Source organism: Chiroxiphia lanceolata, chromosome 3 (genome assembly GCF_009829145.1).
Source record: "Chiroxiphia lanceolata isolate bChiLan1 chromosome 3, bChiLan1.pri, whole genome shotgun sequence".
Classification (NCBI taxonomy): Eukaryota; Metazoa; Chordata; class Aves; order Passeriformes; family Pipridae; genus Chiroxiphia; species Chiroxiphia lanceolata.
In genome coordinates, this window is record NC_045639.1 from 38790809 (window position 1) to 38813367 (window position 22559).

The 22559-nt window shown below is 34.8% G+C and overlaps 1 long non-coding RNA gene across 1 annotated transcript in view; it reads right to left on the bottom strand.

Moving 5' to 3' along the window:
- LOC116784696 overlaps positions 1-22559 on the bottom strand; it is a 125792-nt gene that overhangs the window by 39595 nt on the left and 63638 nt on the right. Inside the window, exons 3-4 of the long non-coding RNA XR_004356208.1 lie at positions 11454-11555; positions 7913-7965 (exon numbers count right to left, since the gene is read on the bottom strand). This is a non-coding gene — a long non-coding RNA (uncharacterized LOC116784696). The remainder of the gene's footprint in view (positions 1-7912; positions 7966-11453; positions 11556-22559) is intronic.

The following is a 22559-nucleotide window of genomic DNA, read 5'->3' on the forward strand; positions in this document are numbered from 1 at the left end:
TCTTTAGCCAGACCATATTTAAGTGCTCTTTACTATCGTTTTTTTTAAACCCATTCTCAAGCACTTAAAATGATTTCTATAGGATCAAAAGGAATTTGTTTCTAGTGCATTACTACTTTTATCATTAAAAAGGTTTTCCTGCATCTAAAACTGAATATTTCTTGCTAATAACACTCTTTCTTGTTCTGTGCATGGTAAAGAACAAATTGTTCCCTTCCTCTCTGCAGCAGTATTTTACATTCCTAAGGACTACTGTCATTCGCCTCTACACCTTATGTCTCCTAGGTTTAAACAACCCTCTGTAACATTTTTTTTTTGTTAGTTTTGATGTTTTCTAAACCTTTGACCATTCATTGGATTTTTCTCAATTGATCAACATCTTTCATGAATCATGGTGTCTAAAGTTGAACATTGACCTTAAGATACAGCTAGACTACACTTTATATGTGCTTTTGGTCTGTTTATATGCCCTTTCCAAAAATGCCATTGTTTGAGTCAGAGTCATGTTGTAATCTATTTTACCTCAAGGACTTTTTCTGTAACACTGCTACCAAATGAGACATTTCATAGCTGGTAGTTATGCTACTGATTTCTCATATCAAAATAGAAAACTTCATATTTATCTTTACTGATTCAATCTTATTTTTTCATGCCTTTTTTCTAGTTTATCAAGATCCAAATCAGGTCTACTCCATTAAACCTTTCTCTTAAAATTTCATTTGGCTTAACTACAGCAGGCAGTATTAGAGTCAGTAGACACTTGCAGAAGTTCAGTCCATATGTTCTTCCCTTTGATACTGAGATCAGTTACAGATTTCCTAGCCAACTTCTGAGAGTTTTATCTAGATCACATGTCCCCAGCTTGCTTATGACAATCTCCCATAAAATACTATCACATTAACATCTAAATGATAGATATCTGTTGCTTCTTCCCTATTATAGCAAGAAATAAGATTTCTTTGATGTGACTTGCTCTCAATAAATCCATGTTGACTGTTGATCATCTTTGTTTCTTCATGGCACTCATTTGTTCCTACAATTTTCCTGAGAAATTGAAGTTGGTGGTTTATTCATAGTTCAGTTTATGCAAACCATACTTTTCTCTTTGTTCCAGAGAAGTCTTATTTTGTTTCTTGTCAGTCATCTAGCATCTCACCATATTCCAAGAACTCCTTAGAGTAATCACTAAAGCATACTGCTTATGTCACCTCTTTAAATGATATAGGATAAGGTTTATTGTATCAAATAATTTCAAAATCTATTGTTTCCATAGGTATTCACTAAACCCTCAGCTTTCTTCATTCTAGGCTAAAGTAACATCATTTTGTCATCAACAGAACTTGCATTAGTCACCTGATTGCAGATTACATTAATTCTTTGAAAACATTGAGGCAAGGAATGTCATCGATCTGTTCACATTCATGATGCCATTTACAAAAAATTACCCTCTCTGTTTAACTGCAGCATACCATTTTCCTACAGCATATATTACAAAATACATTGCCCACAGTGTTTCCTTTTATCATTTATGTTGCCTCTCTTGTATACTTTTTCTATCCTTAGCTAGCTTTTTTTGTGCCTTGTACTTCCTGGATTTTGTCCTATTGTGTTATTACTCTATCATCTTCCTCTCAAGTCTGGCTTAGTTTCTGCTTTCTGTAAACTTCCCGCTTATTTCTCGAGGTCCAAGATGACCCATTGTTTAGCCAGCTGATAGCTTTCATTACTATCCTTCCTTTACACTAATTTGTGTTTCTGATTCTGCTTCTTTGTAACCTATAACTAATAACTTATGTCTTAGACATGCTCCCCATAGTATCTTAGATGCTGGATATCTGAGATAAAAGAACTACCTTCTTGAAATATCAGAGCTTATATATGTAAAAAATGCTTTCTGAACAAATCCATATATGCTTTTTTAAATGTTGAATGGATACATATTAGTGAGAGTCAGGAAAATCATACCATAAAAGCATCATTTACAGTTCTTATTTTTACTGGATCAGTCATAAAATTCTTCAGCTTGATGATAAAATTTTAATGGTATAGCCTACTATTGTTATAAGCAGCATGTATAAATATATATACTGAAAAAAATTTAAGCATCATGAATGCAACCTTACAATACCTTTTTAAAAGTACTGTTTTCCTTGACTAAATATACAGCATCTTTTTGGAATGGAATATGTGTTACTACTCTCCCATAAATATTAAATGCAATCCTTGTGCAGCCAGTTATATTGTACAACTACAAGTATCATTACAGTATCACCCACCTGTAGGTCTGGATCAGGTGCTATTTAGGAAGACACTTTGAATCAGTTATAAGACCTATAACATGGCTATGTGTTTTAATATGTATAGATTAGGAAATTTTTTTTAATATATTCAGGTACCTCAGTGGCAATCTCTGTCTTTGGACTCCAATGATAAATTAGTTAAATTTTAAACTAATCTATATTACAGGCAACAATAATTAAGAGTTAGTAACTTACTTCCAGGAAATGCTCTGAATATTGCTATCGTTAATGAAATATTAGCTTTTCATTTTGAAGTTAATGGAACATTTTACTTACATGCTAAATCATTCCCAGAAATAAGGTATAAATACTGTTGGATGCCCAGATAAATACTGCTGATGTTCTCTTAGCATATGGGTTTTGCCCACTTATACCAGAGAAACCTAAGATACATAGGCCCCAGTACATGACATAAACCCAAAATATTCTACTGGAGGATCTACCTTACATCATTCTGAAAGGTAGGTGCTGCTTACTTAAAGGAGAAACTGGAAGCAAACCCAGGAAATCAACAACTGCAGTTACCAGAGAAAGTCTGGGTTAAGTAAAGTTTGATTCCAGCCCCTCCAAAATTACTGTCCTCATAGGACACACAGAAGACTCTGAAAGTTTTTGCAAATCAGAGGTTGAACTTAGGAATAACTAACAACATACTATTGCCACCATATTCAATCTACAACAGTCACAATATATGTAGAAGGAGATTTTATCTGTCCATGTTTCAGAGAAATGATATAATCTGAAATATCCTTCAAAGAAAGAAAAGAGCTTAGTGTTGGAGACATCCATAGGCTGCATTCAGCTTAAGGAAAGTGGCTACAGGCCATTCATTTTTGGAACTGCAAAAATTGTTTGGCATTCATGAGGAAATTCAGTTGTAAACAAAGTATGACTGTAATTTCATTTCAATCTTCTGTTATAAGGTAAAAGAAAGGGCTGATTTTTAGGTAAGATGTCAGAGGTTGTTGATTAAGCCAGTTATTGTGAAATAGTAAAAGTACTTTATTTCAAGACAGTACTCCAATTTCATTTAGCTGTAATTCTCAGTACCTAAATTTCACATAAAAGAGATCTCTTACCCTATGACCTATTTCATAGCACTTGCCACACAAGTCGCCCCAAACCACTCCATCACAAGTTCAGATCTGCTGCACCCCTGAGGCAGAGTAAACATGTGATTGAGGCTGTTGCTGGCTTGCGTTGCATGAGTTAAGGCTGAATTGTCCAAGTCCCATGGAAACTGAGTTACTGTGTAACTCCAGTGTTCTCTCCCATGCTCTGACTATGCTCTCATTTGCAGCCTTAATATTTAACTTTAGCGTGCCTTATCCTCCAGTAAGCATTTAAGAAAGAGCAAGATACCTAAAGTGTATTCGTTGCTGATATTCTTTTACTAGTGATGGCTATTCTCAGACTTTTCTATGTGCTTTTCTTGAAGAATTTCCCATGAAGCATGTGAATGTCCAGCCTTATACCCTTCTTGGCACAAACATGAGTCTTATTTATTTACTCGAGAGAATACACAAAAAGATGTTCTTTTTAAGGTGGGGACAGAAGGGAAAAGATTGATAAAGAAATATCAATATGAAGAAGTGCAGCTATTTCCTGAACATCTCTAATCTATTATTCAAAAAAAGAGCTTCTTGCAGGTTGACCATGACTGGAACACAAGTAAAAGCAGACACTTCAGAAACAAAATGAAGGGAAGAGCTTTAAACTGTGATAGTCTGTTACTGAGGTCTTTGACAGCAGAAGGAAACAAGCTATCAAGATTATCATTCAGGCAAGAAATCGGTGTAACTGTAGAAAACATCTCGGATTGCATCACTACTACTCACGCCTGACTGACAACAGCATCTTCACTGAGAGAGATGTCTTAGCTTTAAGGAAACTACAGTGTTTAGCAGCCACAGACAATCTACCCAGATCACTTAACTGAAATGTCAGTGAAGCCATTTAACAGAGAAAGATGTTCGAGGACCTAGTGATCCAATCAGTTGATGCTCTCCATTTATTTCCTAGTTACAGCTGCAGAATTTTTTCCTACCTTGAGCCTCTCTCCTTTGATCATTACTGACCTTCTATCGTTAGCTTCAATATATTCACGGCTAGTCTATGCTTCTTGGATTTATCATGTTCTATCTTTAATATCTTCAAAGCAAAAATGTTTTCAAGACCTCATCTGTTTCCATGATAAGGAAAGGAAAGACAAGCTACCGAGCCTACTTGAAGACTGGGTCATTTATTCTGTGTTATATCTATGTTCATCTTCCATCTCTTCTTTTGTCACACATAAGCAAACCTCTTTCTTCAAATGTCTTAATTATGAAAATGAAAGACAAAGAATTGATTTAAATTATAAAAATATATTAAATTAATAAAAATTGATTTAAATTTATTAAATTTAAATTTGATATCTCACAATGCCTCTTTCTAAAATTGTCACTGGACAAATCACTGAGAGGAGAAAAAAAAATAATTTAGAGGACAGAACTATAAAAAAGGAAAAGTTTAATAAATGGGCAAGTAGATTTTTTTAATAAAAAAATAAATCCCAAACAAAGAAAATTTAAAAGACTCTGGGTATTTAGATAAATAGACAAGTAATGTTTTCTGGTTGGTGCAATATATAGTAAGTAATGTGTCATTTTGGCTTAGCCAGTGAACCAGAAAATTTGAAATCTGTTGGGAAATATAAGAGATGAAGCTATGTAAATCAGTTGTGAAAGAAAAACCTTTTAAATTTGCTATTAAGATAACACAATACTTGAATCTGAACTATGTTATGGAGTTTGTTATTGAAATCTCCTTATTAATTAACCTTCTGCTAGTGTTGTTCCTTTAGTACATCATCAAAAACACTACAATTTTATTTTCATCTTACTCAATAGTATTACCACAGTGAGCATATACACAGTTTATGCTTTTATTGTCCTCTTTTAATTTTTACTTTCATTTAGTGTGAAATGCATGGTTCTTTGTAGAATTGTAGAATATTCTGCACAAAATATGATATTTCAGGCTGTTATGCAGAAGCCTGATAATTATGAGCATCTATATTTTTACAAAAATGTTAGATACTCTTGTGACAAATGCTCAGTATTTCCTGAAAATGCAACTCCTTTAAGGTCACCAAATTCACTAGGAAGGGTATAGAATGCTATTGAGAAGCATTAGTAAAACCTGTGTGTATCCAAAGGACATGATTTAGAGATTAGAGGATCATAAACAGTGTTCTTAGCCTATGAGATGAAGATGTATCAGCATTTCCTATTCAGTGTATGTATAAGCAATAACATACAGGGAAATCAGCAGCAACAGGAATAGCCAGTAAGAGAGACTTAACCTGGACACACAGCCAGATCTAGGAACTAGGAAGTGCTTAGCTGAATTTCCTCCCGCTCATTTGTCCGACATGAGAATCTACTGTACAAATACTTTAAACAGAGCTTGTATTGTGTTTTAGTTCTTATGGGTTGTCACTGAGATGTAACACTTGTGGGTTTGTTGAGATTATTGATCAAAATATAGGAAATTACACTTCAATTTGTTTGGAGTGTTTCTGTATTGAGCATGGAATGAGTTTTGGTATCTAGTAAAACTAGTGTTGCCTAAAGGCAAACAGAGTGAAGAGATGAAAGCACAAACATGTCTGAATTAGGCTCCATTTGATGTGCTTTCTAGACTACAAGCAGTTGTTTTCATTGCAAACTACTCTTTACGAAATCAGTTACCCTCACTGTCTTATCTTTACCTTTCTAGAGTGTTAAAGTAATACACCAATGTTGTATCAGTGACTGTTATGACTTGTTGACTTCAATACTATCTTGTTCAGCACAAGGTGACACTAATTATATCACATAATAAATCACCACCATCTACAACAGACTGCCTAAGTAAATACTGAAACTATTGCTGATACTGTTACTATTCAGGAAATTCATTGGTGGCAAAGAAATTCTGTCTTCAAGAACTCGCTTAGACATTACAGGTCCAATGTTTTAATCATTCAATTCCAAGAATTAGTTTTGCTTGAGATACCAAGTTCGTCTGTATTATTATTTTACTCTGGATTCTTACCTGAGTGAAAACTACTGCCCTGAGACAGTGATATAAACCAGCAACCTGCAAGTTTACATACTTACATCTTCCTCCCATGTCCTTAATGTCCCTGAGAAGTAAGTTTCTGTCTTTCTTTCTTTCTTTCTTTCTCTTTCCTTCTTTCCTTCTTTCTTTGCTTCTTTCTTTCTTGCTTGCTTCCTTTCTTTCTTTCTTCCTTTCTTCATTTCTTTCTTCCTTTCTTTCCTTCTTTCTTTCTTTCTCTTTCTTTCCTTCTTTCTTTCTTTCTCTCTCTTTCTATTTTTCTTTCTTTCTTTTTTCTTTTTCTTTCCTTCTTTCTTTTCTTTCTTTCTTTCCTTTCTCTTTCTTTCTCTCTTTCTCTCTCTCTTTCTCTCCTTCTTTCTGTCTCTCCTTCTTTCTTTCTCTCCTTCTTTCCTCTTTTCTTTCCTCCCTTCCTTACCTTCCCTTCAACTTTCCCAAACCCTCCCTCACCAAACCTTCCCTTCCCAAACCTTCTTTCTCTTTCTTTCCTTTTTTTCTTTCACTGGTAGTTTTAAAAAGAGTGGTGGTGGTTGGCTATATTATTTCATTATGGCCTAGGGATTAGGGCACGTGTGGAGGTGAATAATGTTTTCTCAGTGCTGTAAACACTTGGTTATTGCATTTGGGATAGGAACCAACAATTCCCTCTTTCTTTCAAGTGTTTAAAATGAGGAGTTCCTGTCAGTGGTCCCATGAAGACATCACCCCAAATAATGCACTGAGGTATGGGTTTACTATCCACAGAGGTATAAATATGCTCAGGAATTTCTCTGTCTTGCTAATGGATGTTCCCAATGGAGATTCCCCAGGGGGTTGGAGCCCATTTGAAGGTGTTCAAGAACCCTGGCTGTGCAGGATATGAACCCTAAGCATGAACCCTCAGCAGTGTTGATCCATGGGCAGTCTGAGCCCACTTGGTTCATGCTGCTCCCAAAAGTCAGCACCATAAGCTTCTTCCTCTCTCCAGGCAGCATGTGCCCGGGTACTGAGGGTGTCAAGCACACTTAGTGCTTTGCCTCATGCTCAAAATCAAACTCACACCAAAAATGCCCATCTCTGGTGCAAAGACTGCCCATCTGTGGTTACTTTTCCTTGTGCATCTGTCCTACTCAGAGCTGCTTGAAATCTTGTTAGACAGAGTGTCTTTATGAACAGGTCTTTCATCACATCTATCCTCAATATCTGCACTTGTAATAGACTCCACCACAAGCCTGACACTTGTTTTAAGGGCCAAAAATCACATGTAGCTGGAAAAGGTTTTGACACAAATGTGTCAGATGGCCTTTAAAGGAGCTTCCAGGATTCCTGTGGTGGAGAAAAACACAAAACATATCTCTTCTGACTGTCAGTCATATTTGTCCACGCATCCATACTCCCTCTCAGCACAGAAATGGCATAAAAAACAGAGCAGCGACCCAGGCAACATATTTGTATCCAATAATATGTGTAAAAATCTGTTTGCATTTTTTCTTTTCTGTTATAAAGGTTGAAATCTGTTAATGAGCACTCACATTTTCTGTTATCCTTGACTGAAACGTCAAAATGTTCAGTAGATCTTCTCAGACTGGAAATAAGGAAAGAGGATATTTAATTCGTCTAGTTAGCTATAATATATAATATTCACATATGCTAATAAATAATCTGTGGAAGATTTTCAATTATGATTGCCCATTAAGCATAGAATTGTTATAACTCACACTGAAAGTACTTTCTCGTGTCTCTTAATGAAGGCATACCAGTTTTTCTCTGTAAATGACAGCCATCTCATCAAATAATAGTAACAAAAAAAATTGTGTAGCAATACTGATTTCCTTCTTTGTCACAGAAACATGAGAAGTTATGAAATATTCATTACTGAGGAGCGTTAAACCAAAACTACATTAAACGACCTGTGAAGCCCCTGGTTTACTGTGGTACAGTCCCATCACAAGCAAGTTAGTTTAGTTGGCTTCAGCACAGGACAGAAGAAATGCTTTGACCCAAGTTCCTGACTTCTTTGCCAGAAATGAATCTCTGGTTTGTGTGCTTTTATAAATAACACCAGTGTAAGAGGTTAGGTCAACAATAAAGCAGAAGAGAAGTAATAAGGAAAAAGTATGTACTGAATACAAATGTAATTTCTAAACAGATAATTGTCATTACTGGCTAAGTTAGTATATCTTCTTTCCTCCATGCAACTGTTTGGTTTTTTCCCCTCAACGCACAATTTGCTCATTACTGTAGAGTTCCAGCAGAATCAACAGCTTTAAAGTAAAGCATATTTTCTGTTCTTTTTAATCTTACCCTGAGGAACAATCCACATGGAAGCTTAGCTGACTTTGCAGGAGATCAAGAAGCAATGAAAAGCATATTTGCCTAGAAGAACCTCTGGCTTAAAAATTGGTGTGACACAGGTGCCTATACTACTGTTATTCTTAAGGGATTATGCAACCTTTAAAACCAGGAGCTGGATAAATACTTTTAGCTGACAGCTAAATGAAAAGGAATTTTAGAATTTTATCAGTAGCTATAAGGAAGATGAACTGTTTATGTGAAGTCATTATATACTCACTAGGGAAACACAAAGGAATTGGGATGCCAACAGTTTTGGGCAGCGTGATAAACACTGCAGAGATAGAAAGAAAAATTCTTGTCTGAAACATTTTCCTTTCCCCAATCAAAAATTTATGGGATGGTTTGTTTTAATGGGAAGTCTTGACTTAGGGCATATTTTGATTAGGAATTATTTATTTGCATATTTTAATGGGATAATAAATAATTGCGTTATGTAGAAAGCTTACAGATTTTTTTGTACAGATTTCTTTTATTTCTTCCTGACGTACATAACACCTCTAGCTAGTGTGTTCCCATTGAAGACACAGATGAGACAGAGGGAGACACAGTTAACGGGATACTCATTATGAGTTGCTAAAATCTGAAAGTTCTTTTTACGCTGTAGAAATGAGTGGGACCTATGTTGACACAAACTCACTGAAAGCAAGCAATGCTCTCCTTAATGGTGAGAAATCCAATAATAAGCATATAGAGCCCTGTGGGGCAAAAACTGTTCCAGTGTTTGCAGTTAGATCTTGATCCTTACATTCTGCAAGTTAAACTGTGCTAGAAAAAGTCGGAATACTCTTCAATAGTGTTTCTCACTTGCACTGATGTAGAAGTCCATGCATTTGGAATAGCATGCAGTACTATAGGATAGTTATAAGAGAAACCTTGGAAATCATAAATTTAAAAGCTATACTACTGCAGACTTCAAAGTCCATTTGGTTGGATGCCTGAATATCAATATCAATTTGTACCTAGAAGCAACAGCTTTGTATTATGTGGTTGCTTTGGGTAATGGAGGCCTGAACCCAGCAGCCTGGGGTTGCTCCTGATTTAGTACTAGTTTTGAAGTAGAAAAGTCATTTATGTTCTGATTATTCTGCCAGTTCTTCTTTCTGGAGCCAGCAGTTGTAGAAAATGGTAGTGTCCAAACTTTTTCCATCACCATATTCTGAGAACTGACTCAGCTGGAAAAGATCTGGTATGGGAAGTTCATAAATCTCATGTGAATTAGATTTTTCAAATACATTCAATATAAATCCTTAATTTCTGATTCTTCTTTGATAGACACGTATTTAGTAGAAAGTTTCTTCATATTTGGAGTTTTGTGTGTTTTAAACTGTTATATGTTCTCTTTTTTTTTTTCTGAATACTTCATTTAAATAATAAATCCAAAGCCAGATAGTAGAATTTTCCTTTGGTTTTAAGTTTCCAATAACCAAGTGAAAAATAGATGTCAGGTTTTAAATAATTATTTGATTTATTCTTTTTTTCTTAGATTTTTTAAAAATAGTTTGTATGCAATACTACAAAATTAACGTATTTCCAGAAAAAATAATTAAATTGATTAAACTGAAACTAAGCATGATTTTTTTTCTTTCTTTTGACTAGAGAAAAAGCAGATTTCATTTTGCTGATTAATTTTCTCTATGTATTTACATTTGACAGCTGAAAAGGAAAGTTTCAAAATAAGATGTGCACCTCTCCATATCAACATACAGCCTTCCTATTTTCTCTGCATATAAGGAGATGTAACGGTCTTATGGTAAAACCTGATTTAAGACCTTTAAGTAAGTCTTCTTTATTTCCAGTAGTTGTCAAAAGTTCAAATGTTAGGAATTCTTAGGAAATTAATTAAAAAAAGATAAGAAAAATGTCTATATATGTGCCTACATGTTGAGTACTGAACAGAGACAGAAAATGAAAGAGAAAAGAAGATAGATAAATAAATAATGATGACAAGCCACAAGAAGGGATTTCACTAACAATGAGTGATAAAATGAAGATTTATTCTGGTTAAGTAGATACTGGTTGTATAATTTTTTTTCCCAATTTATTAATTTCTCTGGTTTGCTACTTTTGCATGTCTAGGAATTGTATTTTAAAAGAACAATAATTACATACTGATCATTATATTTACTGCTTGATTGCTCCATACTCACCTATTTACCAAGGGCAAAATTAATGAAACATCTAGTCTAGAAAAATTGTTTTGAATGCTGACATAAGGTAGGGAAATGTTGCTTGTATCATGCAAGCAACAATCCGTAATTTTACTTTCAATTAATCAGGATATGAAGAAAATATTAGGGGGCTGAGATGTTGGGAATCTGGGGCTATTCTAGGAAACCAACCAAGGAGAAGGAAAGATGCTCTCAGAGCATGAACTTGCACGTCCTCCTCAGCACATTCTCCTCCTGAGATTTGACCTGAGCCATCTGGGCACAGTTTGGGAGGAACAGTTCAGGCTAGGAATTGCTGTGAGTAGATGATGTGAGTCTTGCTCTTCTTTTGAGTGGCAGGACCCTCCAAAGGGTCTTCTCATGTCCTTGTGCCTCTGTTGTAACATGTTTATATGTACCAGCAGGAGCACGGACCTGTCCTAATTGTTGCTTGAATTGTAGACAGTATTGCTTATCCCACACAGTCTGCTGCCTGGAAGGACAGTATGCAATTCTGAGAGCAGGCAGAAATAAAAGAAGGTTGTGAAAGCTCCTTTACAGGATGACATACCTTGATGTCAGACTTCCAGTCAAATGCAAAATCCATACACAGTTGCAGTTATTTCTCTTCATCCTTTCTGGAAGTTAACAAGCACTTTATGTTTTCTGTGACCTGTGAGGGAAAGTTTCATGGAATGTTAAATATCCATAATGTCAGTTTTCCAGATGAAATGTTCCCAGTCTAAAGGTTAGGCTCAGACATTAAGATGGAGTGAACACCTGATCTTTTCAGATTGCTAAATATGAGGAAAGGATTAGGTAGAAAAGATAGAAAAGATGTTTCTCCAGTGAGACACAGAGATCTCTTTCTTTTCCCATATATTCATGGCATAGGCATACAACATAATCAAGAGCTTGATGAGTTTCAAGGGATCTAATAAAACATAATACAATTATATTACAATAAAAACACTTGAATAAAATAAATAATTAGAATACTACCCACGAATTATCTGCTGTATTCAAACTGAATAATTACCTTAGAATTTCAGAGCGATTTGACTAGTTAAGTATTTTTTTCCTTGAAAAAGTGTTGTTCATCTGTCAACCTTTAAATTCATGTGACTTTTCTTCTATTTTGCACAATGAAGTATATAATTAGCACTACCATGAATTTTACAGTTGCTTTTCAGAATTCTTCCATACAATAAAATGTGGGTAAGGAAACAAGAAAAAATCTCTATGAATTAAACAAAAATGGAGGAGCAAGATTTGTAAGGAAAGAACATATATCTTTGCTAGGTTGGCTGAAACAAGAATTCAGATGTTTGAGAGACATGGTGGAATTTAATGAACTACTAGCCAGAGTGGAGTTTTTTCTGGATTTTTTTTCTGGATTTTTTTTTTCCTCTCTTTCATGTTTGCTACAGGAGATATAATTTGCTTCAGAAATGTTGCCCTCCTCACATGCTTTGATCTTTACTGTTGCCATAGCGCTACTTCTACAAATAATATGTGATTCCTAGTGCAATTTAGAAAAGCTAAGAAATTAGAGAAAAAAACCCCGTGGTTTGCATGCATCCTTTTTTTAAGACTTGACTTATTTATAAGACATTTAGAAAGACTCCTTTAACTCATACTACCTGAGTTTAATCCTGGTTTCCTGTTGCACCAATGCAGTTGTAGTTGACTTTGGAATTTATAATTATTAATGTTCCCATTCCTGATAACTTATTAAGTCTTGACTTTCATTGTCATGCCTTATTTGCTGGTTTGTTCATGATGGCAACAGAAGCAGTTTTGATTAGGAAATCAAAAACTGTATTGTTTCTTAAGTTGTCAAATCTCTCTGTAATATCTTATTTATTTTTTTACTTGCTTGACTTTAAAGTAAACACTGCACTGCACTGGTGCTTTAATAATTAGTTATCACAAAAATCTGTAGCAGTAGTTTAGCAACTGCTTATATAAGAAGTCTGAATTGTAGTCTAAATCTGTGGTGAAATTCCTCACTTTCATGAATAATATAAGTACATTGTCAGTTAATGCTGCCTATTTATTGGTAAAATTTTTTGGAAATATTTATACACTGCTTTTTGTTTCAGTAAGATCTTGAAAACTGTTGTAACATCAGACAGACAACCTAGTACATTAAGATCTTGAAAACTGTTGTAACATCAGACAGACAACCTAGTACATTATCTGTAGTGAGATTTTTTTAAAAGCACTTTATTCTAAGAAGCATTGTCATGCTCTGTCAATTTTATTCTTCTTTCTACAAAAACTTCTCATTTATAGTAGCATGAGAAAGGTAATTTTTATGATTTGTTCTGTATGTATAACAAGTCAGGTTTTATTAGGGTTTGGTGGACCTTCTTTTTTCCCTTTCTGACATTTCTGCAATTGTATATTGTGTATAAAAAATGTATTTTCTGATTTTTTCCCAGCATTATTTTTGAAATACAGGTGGCGGTAGGGGGGAGGTTCTGCAGTACAGCTTCTTTGTAAGCAGGAAGTTACACATTTCTCCCAACAGGACATCTGGTCTAAGGGAACTTTATTTATTTAATTTTCTTTATTTTAAAAATATGACACACTGTTCAGTGGTCAAACCAGACAGCTCCATGGTTCCCTCAGGCTCTCTTTTGTGCTACGGATGGATATTTCTAAGGCTTCTAGTCTTTGTGGCTGGTAGAAAGACTTCTATCACCAAATACACCAACAATGGCAAGACGGATAGATTGGGAAGTAAGCTGTGTGGTTTCCAGTTATCTAAAAGTCATAGTGATTGGTTCTAAATCAAATCACAACACCTTAGTGCAAGCACAGTTAGTAGCTGCACTACTGGTTGCTGTAGGAAGTGAATTCTGCTGCTCTGAGACAACTAGACAAACTTGAGTACTCTTGAAGCTTACTTTCTCTTATATATATCCATTCAATACACATAGGTTATTTTGGAGGAAAATCTATTAGTTTATTTCCCACTATTTCCTATTTTTAATGCCTTTTCAAAGTTCTCTAAATAAAAAAAACTTTAAAAGTCTCTAATTGATCTTTTTGCAAACACAGGTGAAAATAAATGTTATACCTGAGTACACGGCATTCAAGCTCATTACTCAGATTTCTCCTTTAACCATTCACTGGGTGGAGCAGACTGATTTCCAAAAAGTCATCTACTAAAGACTCAGTTTGAGGCACAAAATTTTTACATATTTTGCATATCAGACAGGAGAAGAGTCCTTGGCTCTGTTCACACCCTGCATTCTGATACTGTGAACCTCCATTTCCTAATCCTGACTTTGTCCCTATCACTAACACACTGCATTTAATATGTAATAATATCATCATGTTCATAAGTATTAAAATGAAACTCATTATGCTATTTAAGAACTTCTTATAAACATAATCTATAAAATCTACAGCTATAGCAAATAAGTTCAGATGTTTCTTCACAATTACTAGAGATCTTTGGAAGTAGCTCCACATCCATTCAAATATTGTGCATACAGAGTACTCTTGTTTCAATCAAAGGCTATCTGAAACTCATTAGCTTCTCTTGCAGAACTTTTTGCAAAACATTTTTTTAATATACCTAAGAATTTGGGGATCAGCCATCTCAAACCTGTTGCCAGTTCTAAATGACTGATTTTTATTGAGCAATATATCAGTTAAAAGATATTAATTGCAAAGATATAAACTTTTGTTTTTAATCTACAGTTTGATAAAAAAATCTAAGGCTTGCTGAAGAGATACAGGTATCTTCAAAAGAAGAGAATTTGGTGTATTAAATAACTTTTGACTAGGCAGTTAAGTTGAGGACACTGCTGATACAACAAAGATGCGTCTATTTATCACTGGAAGCGGAAAAGCCCTGATTCCACATAAGGAGAGAACGGACTGAGTTTTGAAGACAAAATATTAAATAGACCTAGCCACTGTGGAAGACTTTCAAGACAAATCTGACAGTAAACCATAAAAAACTTTCTTAAGAAATAAAAGAATGTTCAAAGTCTGAACCCCATGGCTAACACCTTGTGAACAAATAATCTTTGCCAAAGGAGAAGATTGAAGTTTTTGAGTGAAATGTATATGTCAGGTCAAGCATAAAGATGATCAAAACAGTTGAGTTGCAAGTGGATAAGGCAACTGAAATACAAGATTTTCAGTGTTATAGTTGCTGCTCTTGTGGTAAAAATAGTAGAACAGAACACTAACTACTGCTATTCCTGTGACAGCAAAGTCTTTGTAATGGAAAAAGTCTGAAGGAATTGATAAATAAATATCGGTATTTTGATCACTTATGTCTAGGAATTAAAATTAATCTTGATTCTCCCAACAGAATAAATTGTCCCCCAAAGAATAAATTGTCAAGCTTTGTCTTCCCTTGTAAAACATCATAAGAATTAGCAGAGTCTATCATATTATTTAATCAGTTTTGAGAGCATTTGAAACAGAAAATGAAATGCTTCAGGTATACTTTGTTCAAAGGGCTTGACCTCATTGTACTAACAATAAATCAAGAGAAATACCTTTCAGATTATCAGCTGAATTGGTTTTAAGCAACATGAGATCAGAATCATACTTCTGTAATTTAAAGAGGAACCTTTTACACTACATGACACTGGAACAAATTCAGCAATTACCACATGTCAGTACTGTAAGAAAGATAGAAGCAAATTAGAGACTAAAATAAAATATCACATAAGACATGAAAATATATCCTGAATCAGGTAAAAGAAAAGAAAATAAGAAAATTGATAAAGCAACAGGAAAAATGGATTGTAAGAGAGAAAGAGGAAAAAGAAATCTCAGTAGAGACAGTGTAAAAGAAAATATTGAAAGAGAGGGATGAATATCTTATCTTAGGTGGATGTGATATAAAATGAATATCAAATTGACCTATGGTCAGATCTAAGCATCAAGGCAGATGTTCGTTATCCACCCACATCTTAAAATCTATCATCAAGGGCATTTGATGCTGTCTCTCCTTGCTACAACCAGTCTGTGATCAAAGAGTTTGCTAGGTCCAAGAGCAAGAGAGAGCCTTTCATCTCCATGTTCTCATGTCGTGCTGCCTCTTGTCTTTGCACCAACGGGTGCTGTGCCCAGACACCTGACTTCTCACACCATTCTAATACCATGAATATCCCTGTCCTAGATAAAAATAATACTAAAATCTTTTCTGTGACAGAATTACTTGGGGTAATGGTCTAGTAGGCAAAAAATCAGAGCACCCTATTAGTGTGGTTAGAGAGAGAAGAGGGATCAGGGGAAAAAAAGAGTCTGGAAAATGAAATGGAGAGCTGCACTAGAAGCCCTGCGGTCTGTGAAGAGTAGAGGCAGAGGGAGGGGAGATGGAAAGCTTTGCTTGATTTGAATTTTAGAAAATAATTCAGTCTTCTGCATATGAGAATCCAGCACTTATTGATTCACTGACTATACATGCAGAACTCAAAAAAATACAAAGATAATTGCTGAGTTGGTGAAATGGAGGCAGAGAGAAAGCTAATGATCCCACAGGTGGAGAAATGTAAATGTAGGAAAAAGCACAGCAAAGAGACACAGGGTGAAGCTCAAGGACCAGAGGATCAGAGTGCTCTTTGAAAATGATTGTAAAGAAAGATTTTGGCAATTAAGTAATCCTTGAGTCATAGAATAAGGAATAGATGAATAGATAAAAATAATTATGTAGAAACAAAACAACAGAAGATGATATAAAGCAGACACAAAAGAATAAATGGACAAAATGAAAATTAGAAGAAGCAAAGCTGGTAAAAGATGGAAAGGAAAATAAGAATCAGGCTCAAATCAAACAACAGACACAGATAAAGCCCAAGTGCTAAAGAATATCTCCAAAAATTTTTTATACAGCATGAGGTCATAAAATTATATACTCCCTTGGAGATGACAAATCACAAGAATATATATATAACTTGCATAAATTCAGAATTTATGCCTATATGGTAACTATTTCTCTGTAGTATCTGCTGTCGATTATGAATAATTTTGCATAGAAGGTATTTTAATTTTACATCAACTTGAAGTATCTTTGTACCTCATCTTTGGATCATCAGCAAAATCTTTAGACTATTTAGACTAGTGGAGTACAAATATAAACTAATCCAATAATCAGATGACATTACCAGAACAATTTGTCCTGGACTTAAAATCTATGCCTACCTAAATACATAATTGATAATCATGCAATCACATGTCTTTGGGAAATGTTTCTTTGTACTCTGTTAAATGAGTAAGCTTACATTTTATATTTTATCCTATGTCATGAGTATTGGTGTCCATTCTACATTTCCAGCTTGGCTAATGCAATTATGCATGATATTACAATTAGTCATATATATTCTATTAGAGAATTATGCACAGTATCTTGTGTCAAGCAGTTTCACTGACTAATTATTTGTGGTACAAAGGGTGTATATGTTTTTATTTTATTAAATTTAACGTGGTTTTATTTAATCCATACTAGTCTCATTCTAGTGTTCTATACCAATACAATATAGGTAACATGAAGCACAAGTAAATTAAACTAGAAGTCTAGAAATTCTCTAATTTAGAAATAGTCTATAAACTATATCATCTGTCAAATCTGCACATTCAGTAATTAACAAAAAGAGAGGTTGCAAAAGAGTTAATTTTACTAGAGAATATAGCCGTCTGAGGCAACAATGTTCTCATCCCACTGTACATATATACAAGTATATACAAACACATGTGCATAGAATATGTGTACATAGAGATATATTTAGCATGTATATGCATATATAGTATCTATAATTCCTAGGGATGTGCAACTGAAGGGCTTTGTAGACACACCTTTGTGCTTTCAAACAACTCATGGGAAATAACAGTGGCTAACACTGCAAGGGCATTGCTGATGTGTGACTTGGAATAATCTGCCCCTGGACTATAAAAAACTGACAGAAAAATGTTAACATTTTAAGATAACATTATATATACACGTGTATAGATATATGCACAAGTAGCTAAGTATATGAATGTATCCTTGGAACCCTTGCATACATACTAACCGTGATAAAAATAAGTAGGCAATGGATATGTTCATTTCCCAGAGAGCTCACCCTACTTGCTTTGATAGAACATAGCCGGTCAGTGCTGCGATCATAGTTTTTAGTTATAAAAAGAGATCCCACAGCAAACTGACCAGAAGAAAAGAGAACAATTCAGAGTGTTGGAGCTAGGCTTGACGTAAACATCTCAGTTTAACAGGATCATAGCTCAAACAACGAAGGAGTTTAATGAAGCCTATAGGGAATTTGTAATGTGCACTCTATGTAAAACCTTTGTATCAGAAACATGGACAATAAATAATATATTAAACTAAAAAAATAGTCAATGACATTGTATTATCTCTATTTTATTCTCTCTCAGAGCTCAAGGCCTTACAAGGGAATGACATTGTATTATCTCTATTTTATTCTCTCTCAGAGCTCAAGGCCTTACAAGGGAATCCTGGTTTCATCCTCTCCATTTTACATTTCTCTCCTTCTTACCTCCAGAGGGAAAGATTGTGCTGATTGTTACACATATGACCAACAGAATAACAAAGGAAAGCCCTGGATCCTTTGCCTTGCAACCCAAGTCTGATGCTGTGCATGTGCTGTCACAATTATATTCTTTTATTTCCAGTATACAGATAAAAATTTTTACCAGAGAAAAATCTTTGCCACACACAATTATACTTCCATTCTCATTCTACAGAATCTTTACTATGACCCTTAGGTAGTATGAACTGATTTAAAATTTATTTTAAATGTAGAATATTGTCTTTCAAAGGCTAGCAAAAAACTACCATAGGGTAGTAAAGAATGAAAAGCAGAATTCAAATACTTATTTGAATAACAGAAGCCTTTTTTTATTACAGAAATTATGTCCAAATAGTAGCTTCAAGCATTACTTCACCTATGGAAAATATAACAAACATTTTTTTGAAGGCAGCTAATTTTGTGACAAAAGCAGCTTGTCACAGTTTTACATAAAATTATTTTAATGCCAGTGCTAATGCATCTGCTTATCCTTTAGAGTACACTTTTCAAATGAATCCCCAACAAAGGACTTGTACTTCCTTTTTTGTCTTCTTTAAATCAAGCATGTCTCTTTTCTTTCTTGGGGTGTTGTTTTGTTGCATTGTATATAACAGTACTCTAATATTGCTGCTTTTCTGCAAGAACTAATGTGCTTTTTTTTCTTGTTCTTTCTTTTTTTTTTTTTTAATTTAAGATGGAACTTGTAGAAAGTGTAATATAGGCATGTTACATGTGTTGTTTTATCTAATTTGAATAGATTTAATAGTTGTATGAGTATGGATTCAATAATTCCACTTGTAAATAAGCACTGGCACAGGTTGCCCAGAGAGGATGAAGAGTCTGTCCTTGGAGATATTCCAAACCTCATGGGACATCCTCCTCTGGGTGACCCTGGTCTGAGCAAAGGGTGTGGACCAGACAATCTTCAGAGATGCCTTTCTTCCTCAGCCCTTCTGTAATGTTGTGAACTCTACCGCAGCTGTCCTTGTATGCCAAAAGCCCAGAGTCTCCCTGGTGCAGCCTCACTGGGCACCTTTTGTGTAGCTTTTACAAACATGATCAAGAATCATCCAAATCCATCATCTAGAGGAAAGTGGTAGGAAGAAAAGGGACAATGCGAGGGAGAGACAGCAAACACATGTAGTTTTTACAGCTGAAATCCAAAGTACTCATATTTTTTAAATGTGTAATGAACTATGCTCATTATAGAAGGAGCCTGTGCTTGACTTCCAGACACTCATTTTGATGATGTGGATACTCCTCTGTGACTTTAAACAGGGCTTCTTACCCTTCTGGAGACTGTGTTTTCACACAGATAAATTCATTCTTTACAGATAAAGAAGTTTCCCCTGTGCCCCTTTTCTAGTAAAAGAAGGGTTGAATGAGAAAACACAGCAGTAAATTATCCATAAGAGGAGACAGAACGAGTTTGTGGCCTTGCAGCCCCCTCTGACACCAACATTAAGCAGCTGCTGGGTGTGATAAACAGCAGTGTTCCTAGAGATTTAAAGAAAAAGTACACAGAGATGGAGACACAACTATAATATTTTTAAATAATTATAACCTAATAGTTCAGAGTCCTCACTGCAAATTAAAGGCCTACTTTCCTAGATGTTGTATAAACTTGTACAAATATACATCTCCTACTTCAAAGTGTCCTGTTTATGAAAAGTACTGCACTGATGACAGCTTCAAGATTTAAAATGTGTTCTTTCTCCCCTTCACATTTCTCAGCCTTTTTCTGGTATAAACTTGCAGATCTTTGAAGAAGAAAGAAAAGTACACTTACAAACCAAGCACCCTGGTAAAAAAAATCACATTATCAAGAAAACTGTTTTCCCCTGTACTGATGTCTTGGATGGCTTCGTGTACAGTACAAAATGTCTTTTCTGATGGCTTCATTTGAATTACAATGCACAAGGAGAAAGGGACAAAGAGAGATTTTTCCTACTCTGCTGTGTTTAGCTGCATCTAAGAGTGACAGTGCTGGAAATGGAAATTCAATGGTAATTCAAAATATATCAGAAATAAGTGGCTAATGTTTTCTTAGACACTTTCTTGTAAGGATAGTATGTTTACTTTAGAACACAGTTCTGTGCACACATGTGCACGTATCCCAACAATTAGTGTTGCAGGTATGTAACGCTGAGTAAAACCTTAGAATGTGAAGGAAGTAGTCCAAGACGTGTGTCATTTCAGTCAGTAAAAGAATTTACCTGATTGTATAAGCATTGCCCAATAAGACATGAGATTTGTTGCACTGGACTACTCTGTAGACAAATAATTACTGAGTCTATAACATAATTAGCTTCAAGACAGCACATAGCTCATAGAATTGTAGACTGAGAGGAAACATGAGATCATACAGTCCACCTTTTGCGCTGTTCTCCATCACACCTCTGGAGAAAGTTCTATGAGATCATTCCTGACAGGCATTTCTCTAAACTCTTCTTGAGAACAGTTACTCCACCTGCTTCACTACATATCCATATTGATTTTCTTATGCCCAAACCAACTCAATGTCAATGAATTCTGACTCCATCAATGAGTGGGATAGTCATAACTCATTTTTTTTTCCTGAAAAGGAAAGACCTCCAACAAATTCCATGTTCCATTCTTTGCATTAAATAAGGAAAAGTAGCTTTTCATCATATCTATTGATACAGGAGAACACTCAAAACCTACTACGTTGTTACTTCAAGTTCTAATACCAAAGTAACTATATAGGACAATCCTCCTGGTCACAAAAAGAAGATCCAGAGTATATTCATTGTCTGTGAAAGCTCATTCTTATTTTAGTGGCTTTCTTTCATCACTAGAAATTAATTATTTTAAGTGTATTAGTCCTTTTAGGTGAACTAAAAATTAAGGTTAATCCTTTAAAATGAAAGAAAATGTGTATTTTTCTGATCTGCTTATATTGGATGAATTATTTCAGTTTTGAGGATCTTTTCATTAGCACTGTAATTCATATTTTGTCTTACGGGATGAGTAAATATAGTCAAAAGATTCCAACAGAACCTTTAAATGTTCAGCAGACCAGGACTGTACTACAACATTAAGGTACAGAATTTGCAACTTGTTTAACTTCAGTGAGCAAGAGTACAGGATGTATCGCTCATTAACATGCATGGAAACTCCCGGTTTGGTGCCTTCTGCTGAGTATGATTAATTTCACAATTTAATGAGATTACTTTTAATGAAGTTCACATTTTATAAAATTACCAAGGATAATGATATGCATGTCTTGGTTAGCATAGTTACACCAGAAGAAGGGTGCTTTATCTATTTTTTAACCTCTGCATTTCAATTATTAAGTATAAAATTCAGATTTTTGTCTATGTATTAGCAAGAATTGTAATTGTTAAGTAGGAAAGTATGCCTCATAACTGAACCAATATGTCATTGGAATATGCCTCTAAGTCTTGTCACCACAGTTTAATTTCATTTTTCCAAATGAACAGCCTAGTTGGTAATCAAAATGTTACAAAGTAATGAGAACACATTTATTATGTGCCCTCCCTCCAATTTTCCCTATTATGGCATTAGTGTAATTATTGCATGTTGATCTGTCCCTCCTTATGCTGTGAATATGAACATCTATGCCCTTGAAAACTTGAGCTTAAAGCCCTGACAAAGAGAAATGACCCTTTCATAAGCCTGAGGGACTGATCCTTGCTTAAACTAAGACTGCATTAAGGTATGCTGTCAAGGTAAGGAAAGAAGCTTGGTGCACATATTGCTCAGGCCTTTCACTTTGCTGGAGCGGATTAACTTGTAAAAAAAATGTGGTCAGCTCAAGTCATTGGGCCTGTGCAATTTTCTGTGAATAAATATTTCCTGCCAAACAATAAGTACTGATACTTTATCTTTTATAGCTCATAAGGGTGGTGAAATTATTATATCCATTTCCCTGAGCATGCAGTTATAATATTGGTTTGCTTGTTTTCTCCCAAAGTATAGTTCAAATTTATTATGTAGCAGTATTTCCTTCGAAGAAATGGACTACATAAACCAATAGGTTTTTACAGTGTAAGATTTGCACTAAAAATACTAGTTAGTGTAAAAGCTTTGAAAACAGGGGAGGCTGAGGAGCTCTTTGTGGTTGTGTGAAG